This window comes from Hevea brasiliensis, chromosome 4 (assembly GCF_030052815.1).
Source record: "Hevea brasiliensis isolate MT/VB/25A 57/8 chromosome 4, ASM3005281v1, whole genome shotgun sequence".
NCBI classification, from domain to species: Eukaryota; Viridiplantae; Streptophyta; class Magnoliopsida; order Malpighiales; family Euphorbiaceae; genus Hevea; species Hevea brasiliensis.
The window spans coordinates 21542799-21567943 of record NC_079496.1 but is presented as its reverse complement, the minus strand read 5'-3'; the positions used below and the strand labels follow the sequence as shown (position 1 = coordinate 21567943).

The 25145-nt window shown below is 32.6% G+C and overlaps 1 non-coding gene and 1 pseudogene across 1 annotated transcript; both read right to left on the bottom strand.

Moving 5' to 3' along the window:
- Positions 1 to 4198: 4198 nt before the first annotated feature.
- LOC131179566 (small nucleolar RNA R71) lies at positions 4199 to 4305 on the bottom strand. Its single transcript, XR_009148457.1, has one exon. It is a non-coding gene; the product is annotated as a small nucleolar RNA R71 (small nucleolar RNA).
- An 18471-nt stretch (positions 4306 to 22776) lies between these two features.
- Positions 22777 to 24137, bottom strand: LOC131179424 (UPF0481 protein At3g47200-like; annotated as a pseudogene).
- Positions 24138 to 25145: the final 1008 nt, after the last annotated feature.

The window sequence follows — 25145 nt, the reverse complement described above, 5'->3', positions numbered from 1 at the left end:
AACAAGTAACCCAAAACTAAAATTTTGAGATTTAACCCTAATAGGCTTTGAATTGAATTGGGCAATCAATGCCAATAAAAATATGACTCAAAATGCGGTATGTGGGTGTAATTAGAATTAGCATATCTAATTAGTATGAAAAAGTCAATATTTTGACCAAATGGTTAAATGAATAGTAACCACAATTGTACTAAGTACAAATGACTCAATTTTATGGGATAAATTAAGTGTACAAAATTTAATTATTGAATTTATTTATTAGAAATAAATTGAATAGATATTGAAACACTCTAGTTATGTGTTTTAGTGGGAAAGGAGCCCTCCAAGGAAGGAGGAGGAATTGAACCAAGACAAGTTTAGATAAGAGGTTTGTGCACAACTAACTCTTTTGTTATTTTTCACTTTCAAATTGATTTGAACAAGTTTATTGTATTATTTATGATTTTTGTTGTGTTGAAAATTTTAATTTGTGAATGAAATTGTATAAATTAAATGTAAATTTTCTTATGCATTTAAGGATTTATTGCATGGTTTTGAGGATTGTAGATTTTAAGTTTGGTGTGTTGCCAACCTTGAGCATGAATTTATAATGATTAAATATGTTAATGGTTTGTAAACACTTTTGTAAATAGAAATTATTTTGAATATGATTTGAAACCACAATTGACATGGCAATATGTTTTGAATTCTCATTAGCTTGTCTATGAGATATCTCCTCCACTAGATGGGGTGAGTTCCTTCCTCTCTGGCTTGCCAGTTGGGGAAGAGTTTGGATGAGTACTCATATATACTAGTTAGTCTTTGTTCCTCCCTTTTAGCCTCGGTTATTGGAAGAGTTTGAAATTTCGTGATGTACAACACGACATCTATTATGAATTTTGTGTCATGGGTCCAACTGTGTGAATTATCGGCAATGCCCTTTAAATTATGCATAGTTGATAAATCGTGGTTGAAATAAATAATTTATCAATGGTTCAAAATTTTTGTATTGTTTCATGATTTAAAAGAAATGTAGATAAATAATTACTATTTGATCAAAATATTATTCAAATGAATAATTTGCATGAATTTTGAAGAATTTAGAAATTTTAAATTTTTATTTGTTATGAGTTATCAAAGCATAAATTGTATTAAGTTTTAAATTATTAGTTTGTGCACCACTGAGTTCACCACTCAGCGATAACTTTGTATGCTGTTGCAAGTGAAAGAAAATATAAAGCAGCTGAGCGAGATTACTGAAAGACACAGTGAGACTATCTTCGGGTATATCATAGGTATACCCTTGTACATTAGATTTTGATGTAATTCTGTAATTATATGTATGTAATTTCATTTGAACAGTTGTATCAACTCTTTTGTAATATATTTTTAGACTGTAATCAAATACAAATTATTGTAATATTATCTTGAGATTTTATGTACTTATAAAGTTTTATACTACTAAATTTTTAATGCTCCCATGAATGTAAATATTAATTTTGTTACATTAATGAGATGTTTCAATGTTTGATTTAATTTAAACTGTGTATTGAGTTGCTTGTGCTGATTTGTGAAATAAAATTGAATAATGGAGTTATGGTTGAGAAAAATATTGGGAGTGTCTTTCTTTTCAGGTTTTGAAGAACTGTTTTCTCAAAATACAGACAGCACTCTACCGAAATTTTTGTAAAAATTGCGGAGATTTTAAATATCTAAAAATTTGATTTATGCTTGGACCTTAAATAAAGGTTTTTAATATCTGAAAAAAAAAATTACCCACCAATTTAAAAATGAACGGAAATTATTTTAAAATCCCTTGTAGTATATTTAATGGGTTACCAGTAGGCGAAGTTCGGTAGTTCATTAGGTATACTACGGGAACATGTTACATCTTATGAGGAGTAGGTGGTACATGCTTTTTGCATAGTCATTTAGGTTTAATTTCATGGCCATTTTATTTAATTGTTAGTAACTTTTAGCTAATTTTATTAGTTATTTACTTAGTTTTTCATGATTGCAAAATTTTGGATTAATTTGTAATTTTACTTTATTTTGTAGGAAAAATTGTGTTTTTGAGGGACTAAAAAAGAAATTATGCCAGTGAGGAGTGATTTTTACAGCCAAAGATATCAAAAACAAGTTTGAAAGTTGAAGTATGCAGTGGCCAAATTGCGCATAACTTGTCGCATAAGTTGTGCAGTTCTGCACAGGGAGAAGAAGCAATTTTTCCATTCCTGCCGAAATCTGCATAAGTCACTGCATGAATTATGCAAACTTACTCCTTGCTTATGCAGCTTCACACAGAGGTCCCAGAAACCTGCCAAAAACTGCATAAGGGACTGCATAACTTATGCAGTCTACTTATGCAGTTTTATATAGTCTTCATAATGAGCTGGCAAAAGATTTCCTCATGAAAACTACACCTCAAACACACCATTTTAGGGCTACTTGTCAGAAAAAGATATAAATAGGCCCTTATCTCATTTTAGAAAGAGAGGAGACATAAAAGGGAGCAGCAGTAAGGTAAGAGTCAGAAAATAGAGAGCAAAACGTCACCTCTCCATTTCTAGACCAGATTTGGAGTTTTCTTCCTTTCTTGCATATTTTCTACCTTTCTTGTATTGGGTTTTTAATTCTTAGCTTAAATTTAAGATTTATTTCCATATTAACTCAGAATTTTCTTATAAATATTATGGATAGTGAGTAGTTTTTATTAGATTCTGGAGTTAGGATGTAATATTTGAGATATTTTGTGGATTTTGATTGGGTAATCCATATTTTGTGTTTTTAATGAGTTTTATTCATTTCTTATGTGCTCAATGACATGCTTAGTGTAGAATCCCATTAAGTGTTGTTCTTAATCCATGGTTGAAGCACCGAAAGGAGAAAACCTTGTGATAGATAATCAAGAAACTGAACTTAATTAACTTAGATCTAGAAATAGACTAAGGATTAAGAGGATTTATAGATTAATTAAGAAACTTAATGGGTCTTGATTAATTTTAACTCCACGAAAGTAGGATTAGATTAATTAAGGTACTCTTTATCCCACTCGAAAGAGTATTCAAAGGATTTAAGAATTAATCTCCTTAAAACCCGTAAATTCCATAAGATTAGGTAACCAATTTAAAAATCCTAAAATAGCTTGAATATAAACTCCCGAACTCCGGAATCGCCTCTTTTATCATTGTTAATTTCTAATCGAATTTAATTACTTGCCATTTTAAATCTTGCCATATTTCAATTTTCTTATTTTAATTTGATGCAAATTTAGTTAAATCATTACATTGTTGAATAGATTATTAATTTGCACATATAGATTTCACACTTTAATATCTATCAATTCATTGCTTTAATTTCAAAAATAGTTCAAATTAGTCAATTTTTATATCAAAAATTCGATCATAAACACAACTCCTCATGAGAACGATGTCTTTTCTATATTACTTGTACGACCCGTGCACTTGCGGTTGGGCCACATCAAGTTTTTGGCGCCGTTGCCGGGGAGTTGTTTGTTTAAGATTGAATTCTTGATTATTTTAGTTGTTTATAGTTTTATCTTTGTTATCTTTTCATTTTGTGTTTGTTTGTTCTTTTTTTTAGGTACTCTTAATCTTTTATGAGAAGAGCTAGAAGCACAAGTGACACATCCTTATTGTTTAATCTTGAAATTGAGAAATTTTGTAGAGCTAACAAGAAAGAAACCAGAAAAAGGAAAGAAGCCTTAAGAGAAACTGAAATTGAAGCAGACATGGCTGATGAAAGAATTAGAATTGGTGGTAGTAATGCTGGAAATGATCGAAACAATGAAAATACAGCCCAAGGTGAAGAGGTTGTAAATGCTAATGTGCCTAGGGGAAGTATGATGGATCATGCATTTCCTCGTTTTGATGACTTGAGAGAGAGCATAGTAAGACCAAGAATTGATGCAAATAGCTACAAGATAGATTTTGGAGTTCTTCAAATGATTCAAAATTCCCAATTTGGTGGACACCCTTCCGAAAATCCACACACACATCTAAAGAAGTTTGCTATGATTTGTGATATACAAAAACAACCTGGAGTATCTGATGATGCAGCAAGATTGAAGCTATTCCCATTCTCTTTGAAGGATAGAGCATTGGATTAGCTTGATTCTTTACCTCATAACTCCATTACAAATTGGGAGCAACTCACTGATGCATTTCTTGCACAATACTTTCCACCTGGAAAAACTCAAGAATTGAGGAATCAAATGACAGCTTTCAAACCAAGAGAAGATGAAACTCTCTATGAATCATGGATGAGATGGAAGGAATTAGAGAGACAATGCCCACATCATGCCATTCCAAAATGGATGATAAATCAGAATTTTTACACCAATGTTACTCCTGCAATTAGAGGGATTATTGATGCTCAAACAGGAGGAGAATTTATTATGAAGCATGAAGATGAAGCTTATGAGCTATTGGAGAAAATTGCAAAGAATACTCATCTTTGGAGTAGTCCAAGAGGACCAGCTCCAACTCAAAATAGGCAAGCTGCTGGAATGTATGACCTTGATCCATTCAACATGATTAATGCCAAGTTTGATGCACTTACAAATGTTTTGGCTAAGAAGATGGAAGATTTAAGTATGTTGGTTAGTTCATCATCATCATCTGGAAGTTCATAACAAGTTGCTTATGCAGAAGGAACTACCAGCTGTGGAGTAGACTATGGAGAGCAAGCTGCATATGTTGGTAATTATGGAAACAAACAAATGGGGAATCCTTACTCTCAAACTTATAATCCAACTTGGAGGAATCATCCCAACTTTTCATGGGGAAATCAGTAAAGTCAAGTCCCAAATCAGAATATTCAACCACAACAGCAACAAGGAATTCCATATCAGCCAAATAGGCAACCATTGCCTAATTTTCAGCAGAGAAACATGAATCTTGCACCTTCACCAAAACAACAAGAACAAGATTCCACCACAGAAGCTTTATTACAATAGATTCTTGCTAACCAAACTAAGCATGATGAAGAGATGAGAGAGATGAAAGCAAGGCTAAAACAGATGCAAACACATAACAGAATGTTGGAAAATCAGATTGCACAACAAGCATCTTTCTCAGGTACCAAGTCTTTTGGAAAACTTTCAAGTCAACTGGAAAACCCAATAGAGCAGTGTCAAGCTATTACTTTAAGAAGTGGGAAGGTTGTAAATAATGAGAAGAGTGAAAATAGTGAGAAGAGAGAAAATGAGAAAGAAATTGATGAGAGTGAAAAACAAGAAAGTGAGAAAGAAAGTGCAGAAAAAGGTAAAGAGAAAATTGAAGAGAAGGAAGAGAAGTATATACCTCCAGAGCCTTACAAACCACAACTTCCCTTTCCACAAAGATTTCAAAAAGCCAAGCTTGATACGCAATTTGGAAAGTTCTTAGAGGTTTTGAAGAAGCTATACATAAATGTGCCTTTTATTGATGCTCTTTCACAAATGCCCTCTTATGCAAAATTTTTAAAAGAAATTCTCTCAAACAAGAGGAAACTTGAAGACCATGAAACTATAGCTTTGACAGAAGAATGTAGTGCCATACTCCAGAAGAAACTTCCTCCCAAGCTTAAAGACCCTGAAAGTTTCTCAATTCCATGTCATATTGGAGAGTTGTGTTCCACAAAAGCTTTATGTGATTTAGGAGCTAGTGTTAGCCTTATGCCCCTCTCCATTTATGAGAAGCTCAATATGGGAGATCTTAAGCCAACCCACATTTCTCTTCAGTTAGCTGACAGATCAATTAAATATCCTGAAGGGATTTTGGAGAATGTGCCTCTAAAGGTTAGGAAGTTCTATATACCTGTTGATTTTGTCATCTTGGACATGGAAGAGGATTCTAATATCCCAATTATCTTGGGAAGGCCCTTTCTAGCTACAGCAGGAGCATTGATTGATGTTAAGGGAGAAAAATTGACTCTTAGAGTTGGTGAAGATCAATTGGTTTTCAATATCAATAACACCATGAAGAAGCTTCATTCTGAAGCTGATACTTGTTTGAGAATTGATATCATTGATGAGCTGGTTGAAGAACACTTCAGAAAGAGATATCCGGAAGATGCACTTGAAAATTGCTTGGTTCATGGAGGAAGCATAGACTATGACAACCCTCATGTGGCTGCATATGCTCAACATTTAGAGGGTAGTCCACTATTCATTTCTGCTCCAGTTTTTCAACTCACACAAAAAGAAAAAGTCAAATCTAAGCAACCATCATTCAAGGAAGAAGATGCACCTAAGGTAGAACTTAAACAACTTCCTTCTCAGCTCATGTATGAATTTCTTGGCGCTAATAACACTTATCCAGTAATTGTAAATGCAAACCTGAGCACTTTAAAGGTTGATAAGCTGTTAAGAGTGTTGAGGCAATTTAGGAAAGTTTTAGGATACACCATAGATGACATTAAGGGAATAAGTCCACACTTTTGCATGCACATAATTATTTTGGAAGAAAATTGTAAGCCATCTATTGAACATCAGAGGAGGTTGAACCAAATATGAAAGAAGTTGTTAAAAAAGAAATTTTGAAGTTGCTTGATGCAAGGATCATATATCCTATCTCAGACAGTACTTGGGTGAGTCCAGTACATGTTGTACATCAAAAAGGTGGAATGACAATGGTCAAAAATGAAAATAACGAATTAATTCCCACCAGAATTGTGACTAGTTGGTGAATTTCCATAGATTACAAAAAATTAAATATTGGCACTAGAAAAGATCATTTTCTACTTCCCTTCATTGATCAAATTTTAGAAAGACTGGCTAGGCATTCTTATTTTTGCTATTTAGATGGGTATTCAGGATTTTTCCAAATCCCTATCCATCTAAACGATCAAGAGAAAACCACTTTTACTTGTCCATATGGAACCTTTGCTTATAGGAGGATGCCATTTGGGTTGTGTAATGCACCAGCCACTTTTCAAAGGTGCAAGATGGCAATCTTCTCAGATTTCATTGAAGATATAATAGAGGTTTTTATGGATGACTTTTCTGTTTATGGATCTTCATTTGACATATGCTTGGCTAACCTTCTAAAGTTTTGCAGCGATGTGCAGATACTAATCTTGTGTTAAACTGGGAAAAGTGTCATTTCATGGTTCAAGAAGGGATAGTGCTTGGACATTTGGTGTCTAACAGAGGAATAGAGGTTAATAAAGCCAAGGTTGAAGTGATAGAGAAGATGGCTCTTCCTACCAATTTCAAAGGAATTCAAAGTTTTTTAGGACATGTCGGGTTCTACAGACGCTTTATCAAGGATTTTTCTAAAATAGCCAAACCTTTATCTAATTTGTTAAGTCATAACATACCATTTGTATTTGACCAAGAGTGTTTGGATGCCTTTTGTAGGTTGAAGCAAGCTCTTATCAATGCACTAATCATGCAACCGCCTGATTGGAGCCTACCTTTTAAAATTATGTGTGATGCTAGCAACTATGCAATTGGAGCTGTTCTTGGTCAAAGAAAGGACAAAAGGGCTTATGCTATTTATTATGCTAGTAGAACACTAGATGAGGCTCAAACAAATTATGCAACAACTGAAAAGGAATTCTTAGCGATTGTCTTTGCATTGAAAAAGTTCATACCTTACATTATTGACTCAAAGGTGGTTATATTTTCAGATCATGCTGCTATTAGGTATTTACTCCGTAAAAAGGAGGCTAAACCTAGGCTCATTAGGTGGATTCTAATGCTATAAGAGTTTGATTTGGAAATTAGAGATAAGAAGGGAGCTAAAAATGTAGTTGCGGATAATCTTAGTAGGTTGAAATTGGATGATGAAGAAATGGATGAAGTCCCTAGCAATGAGTTTTTCTTGGATGAACAATTTTTCTCTCTTGTTGCTAAACTACCTTGGTATGCAAACTTGGTGAATTATCTATCTTGTGGAGTTTTACCTCTAGGAATGACATGGCAACAAAGGAAAAAGTGTTTGCATGAGGCAAAATTTTATAGATGGGATGATCCTTTACTCTTTAGGAGATGTTGTGATGGTTTAATAAGAAGATGTATTCCTAATGAGGAGATAGAGAGTGTTATGCATCATTGCCATGCTTCTGATTATGGAAGACACTTTGGAATCTCTAAAACAGCTAGTAAAATTCTGCAGGTTGGTTTCTTTTGCCCAAACCTTTTCAAGGAGGTGAGGAAATTTGTGTGAGAATGTGATAAATGTCAAAGGAGTGGAAATCTGTCAAAAAGAGATGAAATGCCCCTAAATGATATTCTTGAGGTGGAATTATTCGATGTATGGGGAATAAATTTTATGGGCCCATTTCCTCCTTCATATGGTAATAAATACATTCTAGTTGGAGTCGACTATGTGTCAAAGCGGGTAGAAGCTATTGCAACTCCAACTAATAATGCTAAGGTGGTAGTGAAATTCTTGAAGAAATTTGTCTTGAGTAGATTTGGAGCTCCAAGGGCTGTGATTAGTGATGGGGCTTCACATTTTTGTAATAAGCAATTTGAGAGTTTAATGAGGAACTATGGTGTAGTGCACAAGATAGCTACCCCATACCATCCTCAAACTTCAGGACAAGTTGAAATTTTTAATAGGAAACTCAAACATAACTTGGAGAAAACAATGAGCAATTCTTGGAAAGATTGGTCTGTCAAATTAGATGATGCTTTATGGGCATATAGGACTGCTTACAAAACCCCTATAAGAACTACTCCCTTTAGGTTGGTGTATGGTAAGTCTTGTCATTTACCTGTGGAGCTAGAACATAGAGCATATTGGGCCATTCAGACCTTGAATTTTGATCTCAAGCAAGCTGGTGAGAAGAGGCTATTGCAACTTAATGAGCTTGAATAATTGAGGATGAATGCCTATGAAAGTGCCCGTATTTATAAAGAAAGAACTAAAGTTTGGCATGATAAGCATCTTAGGAAAAAGGAATTTAAAGAAGGTGATTCAGTTTTGTTGTTCAACTCAAGATTGAAATTGTTCCCAGGAAAACTTAAATCAAGGTGGACTGGTCCATATAGAGTTTCTAAAGTTTTCCCTTATGGAGCAATTGAAATTTGGAGTGAAAAATTTGGGAATTTTAAGGTCAATGGGCATAGATTGAAACATTACATAACTGGAGACCCAATAAAGGGAGCAAGCTGTTACAAGCTCTCTGATCCCACACCTCCTTTTTAGTGAAATCATGAAGAGTCCAGCTAAGGACTATAAATTAGCGCTCTTGGGAGGCACCCCAAGTTCTTTTATTTTGCTTTTATTGATTTACTTTTATTTGCATTACTTTTGTTTTTGTCTTAAATCTCTCCAAATTCAATTTTTGACATTGTTAAATTTTGTCTTTTGTAGATGTATTTCAATGGATGAAGGTTGTTGCACTGCTGGAGAGTTACTCTTAATCTGATATTTTATCCATTAACTCTCCCAAGATTGGTTTATTTTCATTGTTTTCTGTGCAGGACACTTTCTTGGCTTATGCAGAAAAATTTTTCAGCAAAAAGGGTCTGCAGCATATGGTATTTGCTTCTTTGTTGAGGTTGGGTGTGTATCTTTTATGTATTTGTGCTTATCATATTAATATGATGGTAAGTGGGTCATTTTAGTAGTTTTGAACTTATTTGGGTTGTGTGATTCAATGTGCACATGCTGCATTTTCTTAGCATAACTTGAAGAGTCTATTTTCTTTTATGGATAAGTGCAATTTTGTGCAGATTTTTTTTGAGCTTTAATGTGCTAGAATGCTAATTTGTAGGGTTTGAGTTGAAATGGCATAATTCACAAATGTCTTTTATGCAGAACTTACTTCTACAAGCTTGTATGGTGCAATTGTGATGGATTCTGCATATATTGATATGTTTTTTATGATAATTTCTCATGATTTATGCTTTACAGGGTTACATTTCTTCATTCTAGTGTATTTTTCAAACTTGCAAAATATTTTTTATTGTAATCTGAATCTTGTTGAAATGTGCATAAGTAGCTGCATAACTTATGCAGTTTTCAGGTCTCATTTTTTACCATTTTTCTTTTCTGTCGAAACCTTCATAAGCTCTTGCATAACTTATGCAATCCTGCATAATCAAATTTTTTTCATTTCATTTCTTGCCGAAAATTGCATAAGCGAGTGCATAGCTTATGCAATTCTGCACCGCCACAATTTTTGCCGTTTTTCATTTCTGCCGAAACTTGCATAAGTGTGTGCATAACTTATGCACTCTTGCATAACTTCAAATCCTGCATTTTCATTTCTGCCGAATTCCGCATAATCAAGTGCACAGCTTATGCATTATTGCATAACCAAATTTTCTGGGATTTCCATTTCTGCCGAAACTTGCATAAAAGAATGCATAAGTTATGCACTTTTGCACAACCAACTTTTCATACTTTCCATTTCTGCCGAAACTTGCATAAGAACCTGCACAACTTATGCATAAAATTTTTCCCTCATGCAGAAATCCGCACGACCTGTGCAAATCAAAATTTTTGGCACACCCTTTTTCCCACTTCTCGTCATTACTGTTCACCTCCTGCCCATTTTTCTCGGCATCAATCCCTCTCCCCACACCCCTTTTTCGTCGATCGAAACCCTAACTTCCCCTTTATCTCTTTTACCTTCTTCTTCTCTCCTCCATTCCTACCATCGATGACCACCACCATGGAAATCCCTTCCCCTCAAGGCTCTCCTCTCCAAGTCACGCCCCTAGTAATGCAAGCCAGTAATCCCGATTCTCCTCCATAACAAACCCCTCCACCTCCTCCTACATCCACCTATAAAAGGAGAATCCGGTCTAAATCAACCCGACCCATGGCCTCTGCACCACCTCCCACAAAACGAAAAGACCCACCTGCTACTCCACTTTCGGAACCTACACCCAAAACTCCCAGAACTTCGGCTTCCACATGACAAGGGGTTGGTGTTTCTACCTCTACCCCACAAGCCAAATCTCCCTCCTCTAGCAAGAAGCAACCTTCAGCAATGACAACACAGGTATCCAAACTACCTTGGCCTCTTCCTGATGCAACCCATAAGGCAACTTTTAAGAGGCTAAAGGACAGAAAAGTGCAACCCACTAGGTATATTTCTGCAGATGCTCTCCAATTGTTGCTTTGTTTGATAATGTTGTTGCCTACCTTAATGGACTAGGTTGGATGGAATTTGTGCATAAACAAGAATTAGTTTATCCAGCCCTAGTTTTGGAATTTATTTCCTCATTTTCTGCAACTCTGAAATTGCATGAGATAGATTACAAGCCAACTATGAAATTTAGGTGCTTGGGGCAAAATAGAGAGCTATCATTAGACCAATTTCACAGCATCTTTGGGTTTGCTATTGATGGATTGTTTAGGGTCCCATATACAGGCATAGAGGTAGCAAATAAAGGTGTTTGGAATGCTGTTCAATTTTGGAGAAATATTACAAACCATTCTCAGAGTTTTTATGTTGGTAGATCCAAGACCTCCCAAATAATAGACCCAACACTTAGATTTATCCATATGCTTATTACTAGCACTATCTTGGGCTGAGGGACTAGTTCTGGTGCTATTGGAAAATCTGACTTATTCATGCTATGGTGTGCTTTTCACAAAGTCAAATTATCTCCTGGTTACTTCTTCTGTGAGCATGTGTTACATATTGCTACCAAATCTGTAGGTGATATAGTCATGGGTGGGCTCATAACTGTCATAGCTAAACATTTTGGTTTTGATCCGGAAGAGCATCCTCTACCAACACTTTCAGACACTCTATATTTTGATGCTACTCACTTATCCAAGACTGGATTCAGTTTGCCACCATCTGACACTGCACAACCAGAGGCACAACCTGCACCAGCAGTCCAAAAGCATTCTGCTGAACCTGTACCACCTACTCAATCTGCACAGGATACCCCAGCAGAATCTACACAGCCAACACCATCTGTAGCTGGACCCTCTTCATCCACAGCACCTCCTCCCTTCAACACTAAAGCCTTATTCACTTATCTTGAGAGGCTTAGTGATGATGTATATTTGGATAGGAAGCTTGAATATGGTCTAGATACCCTTAAGGATCATCATGATCAACTCTTTGATCTTGTTATGGAAACCAGAGACAAGCAGAAAGAGTTAAAAGAGATGATGAAGCAGCTCATGGCTTTTCTAGGTATGCCACCTCCACCTCCATCACCTCCTCTAGAACCACCCCTTCAGCAGCAGCTAGCTCCATCCAGTCCTCTAGCAGCACCTTTGGACAAGAATTAGATTAATTTTAGATTAATTTTTATCTTGCTCTTGTTCAACTTCTAGTAGCTTTTCTTTTTAGATGTGCTGGAACAATTTTAGTCTGTCTTGAATTTTGTTTTCTTGAAGTACAATTGGATGGCTATTCCATTGGTTTTTCATTGCTTCTCATTGCCTTTGCTGCCCTTTGTGCATACTTATCAATACACTTTATATATTTACATACCTCTGCTGATGTTTGCAAGTTTTTCCTTGATATATCATTATGCTATAGCTTTTCAATACACTGCACAGGCTGTGAAACTCCTTATGCAAATGTTCTGCATAGCCTATGCAGTCCCTTATGCAACTCATGCCATACTGCACAGCTTATGCACTCTCCTTATGCACCTATTCTGCAAAGCATTTATTCTGCATAACCTGTGCAGCTTTCTTATGCATCACCATCATCTTTTGAATTCACATTTTAGATGTTAAAACACTGCTTTATACCAGGTAACTCTTTCTTTTGCTTTTAAATTTAACTATTCCTGGTTATTCCTCTTTGTTTTGAGTTTTCATGCTGCACTGCCTTAGACATTGAGGACAATGTCCAATTTTGAGTTTGGGGGTGTGTGCATTTTGATTTTTGCTACATTTTTCACATTTTGAGTATAGGAACATCTCATCCCATTCCATTTACATATATATTGTAAATATTTTACATACACATCCATACATACATATACATAACACATTCACATACACATTATACACCACTTAGAAATTATACACATTGCACACAAATAGATTTTCTCCATTTAGTTAATGCATTGCTCATTTTTAGGAATCATGCATCATGAAATAAAATCTTTTGCCAAATCCCTTGAGTAATGAAAAGTTGCCTATCAGAGTGATTTGACTTACCTTAAGTTGGGTTTGTGGATTGAAAGTTTCCTAAGAGGTGCAAAGTTTTGAAGAATTTATCCTTTGCCTATATCTTCTTAGCCAAAAAGCCACCCAACTAATCCTTTAGAGATTAGAGTGTTTAGAGGGAGTTATTGGATATAAGGTAGTCAAGTGATCTCACTAATCCTAAAACAAATTTTCTAAACCTTTCAAGGCGAAATACCAGCTTGTACTTGAAAAGAGAGATGATTAGGCATTCTTTGATTTAAACTTTTTCATTTTAAACCTTTGGCCTTTTTCCTACTTAAAATTAACCCTTGCAAACCTCTTTGAGCTTTTATATTCCTAATTTTTCTTGAAACCCTTATTACTGCCTAGCCAATGAACCAAACACTCCAACCCTTTTCATGAGAATAATTATTTATAATATTAGGTACATTTTATACTCATATTAAAAATAATAATAATAATATATTAAAAAAATAAATAAAAAAAGAGAGAAAAATATATAATAATGAAAGGGAGAAGAAATGCTTGGCATCTTGTAAAAGTGCTAGTATACGAGCTTTTCACTATTGTCATTCAAATTGAAAGAAATCCACCCAAAGTAATTAAAGGAAATGAGTTTGGGGGTGGCATTTTTATGGACAACCATCAAGAGAAAATACAAGATACAAGTTTAAAGTATCAAAGTGTCCCTCCATTTTATGTATTTTGTAAAATATGCTGGCACTTGAAAATTCGCATTGTGTATTTCTCTCCTCCTTATATTAAAAAAAAAAAAGTGTACCTTATGCTTTCAAGATTGAAAATATTCTCATGCTTTGAATCCTTTTTACCCTTTTTCTTCTTAACCTCATTTTGAACCCCATGGCCCCATTACATCCCTAAAAAGACCTTTGATCTCTTGATAGTACTTGCTACATTAGTGGAGATAGGAGTAGGAAATTTGCCTATGGGATTGGAAAATTATCCATTAACTCATTAAATTCCATCATTCTATATAGAGACACTTTGGCTATTGATTATTCTAGAATTCTTTTTCAGCATGACTCTCTCTTTTGATTGGTTGGTTTGGGAATTTTGGATGATAATTGACTTGATGACTAAGCGATGAAAGCTTGAATAAGCATTAAATTCTTTGCATCTTGAAGGATGGGTATATGGATTATTGGTATGGCTAAAGGTATGTTAAGTTACTTTAATAAGTGATTTTCGTAGCTCTTTGGACAAGGCACCCCTAAAAATTGCATTATATTTTAAAGTTTGCTTGAGAACAAGCAAAGATTTGAGTTTGGGGGTATTTGATACATGCATTTTGTATAATCATTTAGGTTTAATTTCATGGCCATTTTATTTAATTGTTAGTCACTTTTAGCTAATTTTATTAGTTATTTAGATAGTTTTTCATGATTGCAAATTTTTGGATTAATTTATAATTTTACTTTGTTTTGTAGAAAAAATGGTATTTTTGAGGGACTAAAAAAGAAATTATGCCAGTGAGGAGTGATTTCTACAGCCAAATATATCAAAAACAAGTTTGAAAGCTGAAGTATGTAGTGGCCAAATTGCGCATAACTTGCCACATAAGTTGTGCAGTTCTGCACAGAGAGAAGAAGCAATTTTTCCATTCCTACCGAAATCTGCATAAGTCATTGCATGACTTATGCAGACTTATTCCTTGCTTATGCTGCTTCACACAGAGGGCCCAGAAACCTGTCGAAAACTGCATAAGGGACTGCAAAACTTATGCAATCCACTTATGCAGTTTCATAGAGTCTTCATAATGAGCTGGCAGAAGATTCCCTCATGAAAACTACACCTCAAACATACCATTTTAGGGCTACTTGTCAGAAAAAGATATAAATAGGCCCTTATCTCATTTTAGAAAGAGAGGAGACATAAAAGGGAGCAGCAGCAGGGGAAGAGTCAGAAAATAGAGAGCAAAACGTCACCTCTCCATTTCTAGACTAGATTTGGAGTTTTCTTCCTTTCTTGCATATTTTCTACCTTTCTTGTATTGGGTTTCTTAATTCTTAGCTTAGATTTAAGATTTATTTCCATATTAACTCAGAATTTTCTTGTAAATATTATGGATAGTGAGTAGTTTTCATTAGATTTTGGAGTTGGGATGTAATATTTGAGATATTTTGTGGATTTTGATTGGATAATCCATATTTTGTGTTTTTAATGAGTTTTATTCATTTCTTGTGTGCTCAATGACATGCTTAGTGTAGGATCCCATTAAGTATTATTCTTAATCCATGGTTGAAGCACCGAAAGGAGAAAACCTTGTGATAGATAATCAAGAAACTGAACTTAATTAATTTAGATCTAGAAATAGACTAAGGATTAAGAGGATTTACAGATTAATTAAGGAACTTAATAGGTCTTGATTAATTTTAACTCTACAAAAGTAGGATTAGATTGATTAAGACACTCTTTGTCCCACTCGAAAGAGTATTCAAAGGATTTAAGAATTAATCTCCTTAAAACCCGTAAATTCCATAAGATTGAGTAACCAATTTAAAAATTCCAAAATAGCTTGAATATGAACTCCCGAACTCCGGAATCGCCTCTTTTATCATTGTTAATTTCTAATCGAATTTAATTACTTGCCATTTTAAATCTTGCCATATTTCAATTTGCTTATTTTAATTTGATGCAAATTTAGTTAAATCATTACATTATTGAATAGATTATTAATTTGCACATATAGATTTCACACTTTAATATCTATCAATTCATTGCTTTAATTTCAAAAATAGTTCAAATTAGTCAATTTTTTTTATCAAAAATTCGATCATAAACACAACTCCTCATGGGAACGATATCTTTTCTATATTACTTGTATGACCTGTGGACTTGTGGTTGGGCCACATCAGTAGGGTGTGACAATTTGACTTTTTAACTAGCACCACATTTGCCAACCATGTTGGATACTTCACTTCTCTAATGAGTCTTGCGCTTAATAACTTTTGGATTTTGTCTGCAATGATCTGCTACCTGTCTGTAGCAATCTTTCTCTTTTTTTGTTGTACTAGTTTAATGTTCGTATTAATATTAAGGCTATGAACCATGAATGCTGGGTCCACACCTATAACCATAAATGTTCATATCAAGCAAATGTGGATGACCTCTTAGGCAAGACTTTGATCAACTACTTTTTATTGGATCCTTGAAGTGCTGTACCAACCCTTACTCTCTTTCCCTCACAAAGCTCGATTTCTTCTAATGGATCTACTGGATCTGGAGAAATATTGCTTTCTAGTTTTTCTAGGAGGTTGATCGGTAGAGTTACCTTGGTTACTGCTTTTGTTTATAACACTCCTAAGCTGATTTCTGACTTCCTCTCACCACAGCTATTCCACCTGGAGCTAGAAGTTTCACACACAATTAATCCATGTTAATTAAAATGTTATTGCCATTTAAGATAAGTCTTCCCAGAATTACATTGTACAATAGTGGAATATCCACTATGACAAATTCAACATAAATGGATCATTTTAACTTTTTATCGCCAAGTGCCATCGTTAAGTTGGTACTTCTAGCCACTGGTACAGTTTTATCTCTAACCCAACTAATGGGAATGTCACCTTAGTTAGGTCATTTCTTTTTAGTCCAAGCTTTTCTCAGACTTCCAAAGTAACCAGATTAACTGAGCTCGCGATGTCAACGAGAACTCTATGAACCATGTACCTGTTTAACAAAACATTAATTACTAAAGGGTTAGAATGTTGTTTTTTTTTTTTCAATATTTTCATAATCCTTGGGTCCAAAGGAGATTGTATCTTTGCATAAGTTTTCCCTTTCAACTGAGAGCACATTTTGTAAACTAATTGGTTCTACTACTCTTTTGCCTTTAGTTTTGTGGCCATCAGAACCTCCTACAATGACATTAATGATTCTAACTGGCCCCTCTAGATCTATCTTTCCTTGATCTATACTTTTCGAACTTTCCTCCTTTCTTGTGTTGCCAGATCGATTATCCTTAGCAAACCTTCTCAAACCTCCTTTTCTAGTAAGCCTTTCAATTTCATCTTTAAGTGTCTGCATTTTTTTGTTGTGTGACCATGATCATAACAAAAATGGCAATACTTTTTCCTATCTCTTTGACTAGTGGTCTCTGACTTCATTTTCTTGGCACCTAATTTCCTGACCATTCTTTTGTATCCACATCAGTACTCGAGCTTTGGACTTTTTTAAAGGTGTGTAACTACTGCACCGATCTCTCATTGGTGCTTCTCTATCCTGACCATATGGTCTCTAATCATTATTTCTTTTTTTAGATCTCTTGTTCGAACTTTGGCGTATCCGTCTTTCTTCCTTCAATGTTGTTCTCTTGTCATCCAACCTAATGTACTTTTAGGCTCTCTCTATCAATTGTTTATAATCTCCTGCAAGGTTAATGAAAAAATCTATGAATTATATATTTCTATATCCCTTTTTCATTACCCCGCAAATGGTCTCATGATTAAGGTTCTCAATCTATATTGACTCTGTATTGAATCTAGCCACATAATCCTTGAGAGATTTTTCCTCCATTTATCGAAGTTTCCCAAGATCGGATGACAACTTCTTTGGCAGAATGCAACTAAAAAACTTCTGCTTAAACGAGCTCGCCAACTGCTCAAAATTTTCTATTGATCCAACTAACAGCCTCTGGTACCACTTTTGTGCAAGTTCTATAAGCGTCATTAAGAAAACCCTGCATAAAATAAAATTATTAACATTTTGTAAAAGTATAGTAGTTTAAAAGTTTGCTAGTGGCTCAAGAGATCAGAAGTTCCGTCGTATTTATCCAAGGCTGGGAGTTTAAATTTTGGAGAAAAAATTTCAGACAAAATATCATCACTCAATAGTGATCCATCACCCATCATATAATCATCCTCTAGATAGTATTGTAACCACTGGAAGTGAAGGTAGGGGAGGCACCATTGCCAAAGTGGCTAGCATACTACTTTTAGTGCTTTGTTCATATTCTTTTTTCAATGATTCCAACATGGCTTCGTTCTCTTTTATCTTTAAAAACATTAGGTTATGCAAGGGGTTAGATGCTCCTATCGGTTGGGCTCCCTAAGTCAGAGCAATCATATGCAAGTCCCCTATACCTATTAGAGTGCCTGTGTTTTCGCCCGAGATGTCTGAAGGGACTTTCTCAAGATTCAAACTTGTGTTAGCCATTGAAAGTAATGTGAAACAAGAAATAAAGATATAGAAAAAACATGAAAATGAAGAAAAAGTTTTTTAAAAAAAAATATCAAAAAAAAAAACAGCCGATGGCATTTCCCATAGATGACGCCAACTAATGTGGTTGAGGATTTTTGGATCCTTAGTTGATGTTCGATGTCTAACTGATGTTTTCAAGGATTTCTAGATCCTTAGTTCATGTTTTATGTTTGGTATTTGGGTTGCTTGAAACCAAAAGAAAGGTGAGGTAGTTGCTATCCGATAGCCACTTTGATGCTCAAGTCAGTAATATAATCCTTTTTTTTTTCCAAAATAATACAACATGATTAGTTTTTCAAGATATTTTGAGAATGTACTTAGAATGCCTTGTTTTGAACCTATTTATATAGTTATGAGGGGTAGTCATTAGAAATTCCGACTGGATCTTTACCTTTTTCTTATTTGCATATAATGGCATGTATATTGATTATTGTGCTTAATCTCAGCCGTGATATTTGGCATGATCTCTGGTTATTCTGATCTTAAAGGATGTTGATCTCCTTATTGGTGTATTTCATTTTAGCTTTGTAGAGATAGCCTTCTTAGCCAACCCTATCACTTAGTTCGAATCCAAGATGAGATCGGAATGGGCTTGGTTGATCCAACTTACCAAGCTCGATTTTTGGGTCTAGATTATATTATTGATGACTTATAGAAAGCATAAACTTCTATTATGTTTCATTGGATGATATATTTTTATTATAAATGCTGTAAACACAATTTGAAAGGTTGCAGAATTGAAATTATAAAATGCTATAATTAGCAAATTCAGAAGCTAACCTCATTTCTATTTTGTATAAGAGAAGTGGCACTGGTTAATAATACAAAGGCAAAACTAAATTTGATGAAAATAGTTAGCAAATTAGCATTGGCATAAGCCGAAGAGGCTAAAATTTTGGCAAAACTATCTACTTCTCTAATTTTTTTTTATTTACTTGCACAAATTTATACGCATGTCTGCAAACATACGAGAACATGAAAACCTTAAGCCTAGAGGTAGCTAAATGTTCACTATGTGGTTGTCAATTATATGCTGGTAGAATAATCTGTGTAATTTGACATTTACAATTTTTTGGTGAGACTTGAGTATCCCTTGATTAGTAGGGGTGAAATTACATTTATGTCCCCTAAATTTTTTGAAATTAAAATTTCCTGCTTCCTTGATTGCTCTAAAGTAGCATCAACTTAATTATACGTAGACCTTGCAAAAAAAAAAAAAGAAAAGAAAAGAAAAGTCAATTGTGTAAAAAAAAAAAAAAAAAAAAAAAACCTTCACGGAGAAACATTTTGTTAATTGCCAATTATTATGATTTGTAAATATATTTGATTATTGTTATAGATGTTTATTAATTTTCCGTCAATTAAAAAATATTCAATTTAATGTTATGTAGAAATTAATTGTAATAGATATTTATACTTTTAATCAAGTAAATGAAGCATTAGATTGATATCATTTTTTAAATATTTATGGATAATTTTATTGATGCTTATTAATATTTCACCAATATAAAAAATTTTTAAATTAAATATGTTCTATTATATAGTTTAGTTTTTTCTGCAATGTATATCACGTTATTGTTTTCATTATATATACTCGTGATTTACTTTTTTTATTTATAATTTTCTGTTAACTTTTTATATATGATATCATATTATCATAATATTATAAAAATTATATTTAATTATTTCAATTAAAATATTAATTTTAATATTATTTGAATTAATTATATAGGTAAAAATATTTATTAATTTAAAATTATTTTTTTATTGGATCATATTTTTATGAAAGTTATGTGCTATATATAATAATAACATAAGTATAAACTTAAATGCAATATAAAAAAAATAATATGTTTTAAATTTATGAATGGGTAAAAATGTTTCAAAATTAAAATAAATTAATAAAAAATACAAGTTAGCTTTTCAATTAAATTTATTCAAAGTTTGTTATTTTATTTTTTTTAAAATAAGTTTGAGCTGCCTATATTATTTTTTTTATAATTTAAAACAATATTAACTTGTACAATGAGGTTGTATACGTAGATTAATGAAAGAAATTTATTTGTAAAATTAGAAAATATGATCATTTTTAAAAAGTATTTTGTAGTTTAGTGCATTGTCATTATAAAATTTTCACTTTCATTATTTTGATATCTTGAAATTTAATATTGTAATATTGTTTAATACAAATAATTTTAAAACTTATTTAATATATTTAATAAGTATTTTTATTTTTTGAAATTATAGATTATATTATATATATTATAAATACATAATAGATTAAAATATAAATATAAATTTAATAATGCATTTTTAATTATTCATATTAATTATATAACTAATGCTCTCAAGTAGTCAATTTTTTCTTTTTTTTTTGTATTTTTCTCTTGTTTTTATTATTTTAAAAATCTAAAGCATGATAACTTAAAATTAATATTGAGATGAGCATATCTTTTTATATAAATATATGTAAAAATATAATTAGACTTTTTGTTAACTTTATGATAAAAAACAACTGAATTAAGATTAATTAATAAATTAAAAATAAAAAAGTTTGTGAACATGAGGATATTAACAAATTAAAATTAATCTACAATCACATGTAAAATGTACTTTTTTTATATAAAATTAATATTAATCATTCTAAACATTATAGGATGTTTCAATATTAAAAATAAAAAAATAAGAAAATTAATCTATTTTAACATATATAAATACCAATGAATTTATAAAGATATTGGTTTCATTTAATATTGGTAATAATAAGAAAATTATAGTGATCACATTTACTTACAACTACCTTTATAAGAATAATAAACATACAAAAACTCAAAAAAAAATTAAAGACTTATAAATAGATTTTATCCATTGGAAAAAAAAAGTGCACACACAAAAAATTATAATAAAAAAAATACATTATAAGTCAAAGTTAATTAAGCATGAGTCTTATTATATGGAATTAGAGTGTGTAAATGTAAAAGTTATCTGTTACTAATATTTTTCAAAAAAATAGCTAAAATTTATAACAAATAAAATATGATTATGTTAATTAAATAGTTATTTTTAATAGCAATGTTATAATTTAAAATAATGAGTTTGTGAATATTTATAATAATTAAAAAAATAAATTAGTATAAGTGAGATTGTATTTAATATTGTTGATTGATTTTATTGTAATAAACTAAATAATTTTTAATGAGTTAATAATATTTATAAGATTAAGAATATAGAATTATAATAGGATTTTTAGTATAATTATAATTACTATTAAAATAATATTAAAATTTTAATTTATATTAATTATAGTAATATTAACAATTGAAATTATTTATAAATTTAGCGATAAATAAGTCGTGGCTAAAAATTATTAGAGATGAATTTGTATTGAATAGTTTAAAATATTAGCGATGAATATTTTATTGCTAAATATCATTAGCAGTGATTTTTTATAAAATAGCTCCTCACTATTGAAATCATTTGCGACAGATAAGTCATTGTTAAAACTTATTGGGGATGACTCTCGTTACTTAAAATATTAAAGTATTTGCAATTAATAGCTATCGTAAAAGATAATTAGCAATGAATTTTTGTTACTAAATCTATAAAAATAAATTTTATTTATTCAAAAAAATTATTCCTATATAATAAATTAGAAAATACCAATTATATGTAATTCTTCTTGCACAAAACTATTATTATCACTATTTCTTTTTTCTTTTAATTCTATAATATTTTTATTTTATTATATGTATATATATAAATTTTTTTTTTCTTTCAAAATATATTATACATACTTATAAACATAAAATAGAATTTTAATAGAAAAAGAATTTATTCTCTTTTCATTAATTTTATAATTTAATTAAGTTTTTTTTTAATTTTCTAATATGATAAATAATATAAAGAGAATCTTATCCATTTTAAGATTAATTTTAGTTTTTAGTAGATAATTAAATTTAATTTTTCTTTTTTATAACAATAAATTACTATAGGTATTTTTGAAAATTCCAATGTTTCCTCCCATATATATATATATATATATATATATATATATATATATATATATATAATGGATTGAATATAATTATAAAAAATCAATAGGAATAAAATAAATGGTAAATTATTAATAAAATCAAAATAATATATGTATAGTTATTGCCTTTTTAAGTCATTTTGCCTCTAACAATAACAATTTTAATTAAACAAATAACAAAGAGTTTTTTTTTATTAATAATAATTTTCTATTTTATTATCAAACAGCTAAGTGACTTTTTTAAATAGCAATTTTATGATAACCTGTTTTAAAAAAACAACGGCGTAATACATTAGCAATGCACCTGCAAGGGTCTTCTTCACACAGGCATCATGAATAGTGGATAGCTATAATTGACCTTTTTATTTAGAGTAACAAAAAGTAGCTCCAAGATCTAAGACTGCACAAACTTGGAGTAATTCAATCTCTCTCTCTCTCTCTCTCTCTCTCTCTCTTGACAACGCTGTCCAATATGCCCCAGACATGTAGTCAAGTAGGAGAAGGAAAGACGTCTACACATACCTATTTTTTGATTATGGCATACACCGTCTGTAGCAGGGTAAAAATGAAGAGAAAGCCTGCAACAACCTGTGAGATGATCGCCCATGGAGTGGTGAATTCATTGCGATAAATTGCCCGCAACCTAGGCCACTTGCGGTGGCAATACTTATTCACTTCCTCACTAAGCTCAAGATAGTAGTAATCCTTGACATAAGCGCCAGGGTTGATTGGCTTATTGAGGAAATTGGAGACATCCTCAGGATTCATCCAGTTATCAAAAATTCCAGCCTCACAGAGTAAATCGAAGTCCGCAGTACTGTTTATCAGACATCCCATAAGTGTCACATGAGAAGTAATTCCATGGGGGCAGTTGCTCAAACACTGCTCCAAGCAGATTAAGTTCTGCAAGATAGCTTCTGTCCCTTGTCGAAATTCAAGAGGGGGGATTTCCAGATAGCCATTTGGAAATGTTACCTGCAAAATGCTGTCCGCCTTTGATTTTCTTTTGATTTTGACTCCGGCCCTCCGAAGAAATGTTGCAGGAGGAATTGGTTTCCATCCCCCATATGTTAATATGTCATCTATTTGGACAACTGTATTTTGCCTTCTTTCTTCAATTGGGGAAACTAGCCATATCCTCAAGAGGTCAAGAATATGCTTGGGTTGTTGGCCGGGTAGAATTGGCTCTGTTGGCACAAATGCAATTGGGAAAATTCGTTTAAGAAGTGCACTAACATGCCAAATAAGCGGCTCTTTATTGATCCAACGAATCCTATCAAAAATAAATTCAAGCACAGACCAGGGTATTTGGTTTTCTAGCAATATCAAGTCATGATATAGAAACTGGAGCATGTGAGAGAAAACCGGGTCATCAGGATATCTACGGCTCCAATTCTGGAACTTATGGAGCACTTCGATGATAAAGCAACCATCGAAAATTAGATGATAACCATCATGATATTTATCAAGTTCTTCCCCATGTAAAGGGCTGGAATATCAGTCCTGAACGTCGGAGCTGAGATTCCGATTTAAGTTGCGCAATCCATCGTCTGACAACTGCGTCAGTGCATCCATTGGGTTCTTGTCTTTGGAAATAAGATCTAGCACATACCGTATTTTCAATTTATATTGGCACGTAGGTTTGGATTGCGGCAATGCAATTGCCCAATTGAGAATGCAATGGGAACATAGGCTTTTTCGTTTTGGCTACGAGCAGTGTCAGGGTTCATAATTTCCTTGGAATTCACACATTCTTTTGACAATGCATGATATGCATCGATGACATATCGAAACTCATGTTGAATTTCCATGTAAACTCAACTGTTTAAAAAAAAAAAAAAAAAAAAAGCTAATAACATAAAAAGTTTGAAATAAACCACAATCAATTTCCCAATTCCTATCCCTAATCCCAAATACTCTTTAATTTTTCTTTAAGTTGGTCCTTTTTTCTTAAACTAATCAGTAATGACTATCAAGATCTATATTTTGTAAGAAACAAATCAAGTGGAAAAATATTTGGGTACAAAATTGTGATGGTACCAGATCGAAAGGCAATTACAACAATCCACTAATAACGAGGTCAGAGGAGGTGGAAGAAACCTCCCTAAAACCAGATGGGCAAGACCAGTATCCAAATTCTAGCACAAAATGTAAACTCGAATACTTCATTGTATGTATAATTAAAGGTGAATAATTAAATTTTTTGGTTTTGAAAATATAGAGATTAAATTATAGGTTTCACTAAACTATCAAGATTATATTGTAATTTATCCTAAATTAAATACTTAAATCATAAATACTAAGTATTCAGGCCCTAGGAGAGAAAGAGAGAGAGAGTGATCCCTAGGAGACCCATTAAGGGTAGACAAAAATTGAACAAAAACTGAGAAGAAAAAAGAAAATATAAACGTTAGGCGGTAAAGAAGAGAAAAAGACCATATAAAGAAAATATCCTATGCCATGATAATACCTTGTTCTTCTGTTTAATCTTCTTTGCTTTTGTCTTTAGATCAATTTTACAGGCACAGTTCTATTCATAAAAGGGTTGGGGGGGGGGGGGGGGGGAGGCCGCCGGGGGGGGGGATGTTGTTTGTGGGGGTGGTGGGTGGAGGGTGTTGTTGTGAATAAAAGATAACTACTGCAAAAGAAATGCAAGGAAATAACTTGCTTTAATGCTGTTTGTGTGATAATGAAGATCCGAACATCAAATATTCCATTTCCAAGCAAATTGAAAAACCAAATATGATATTGTTGAATGGTGCAGAGCATGATCATTTAATACAACTGATATTGTAAATCCAACGTAATTTCAAAAACAA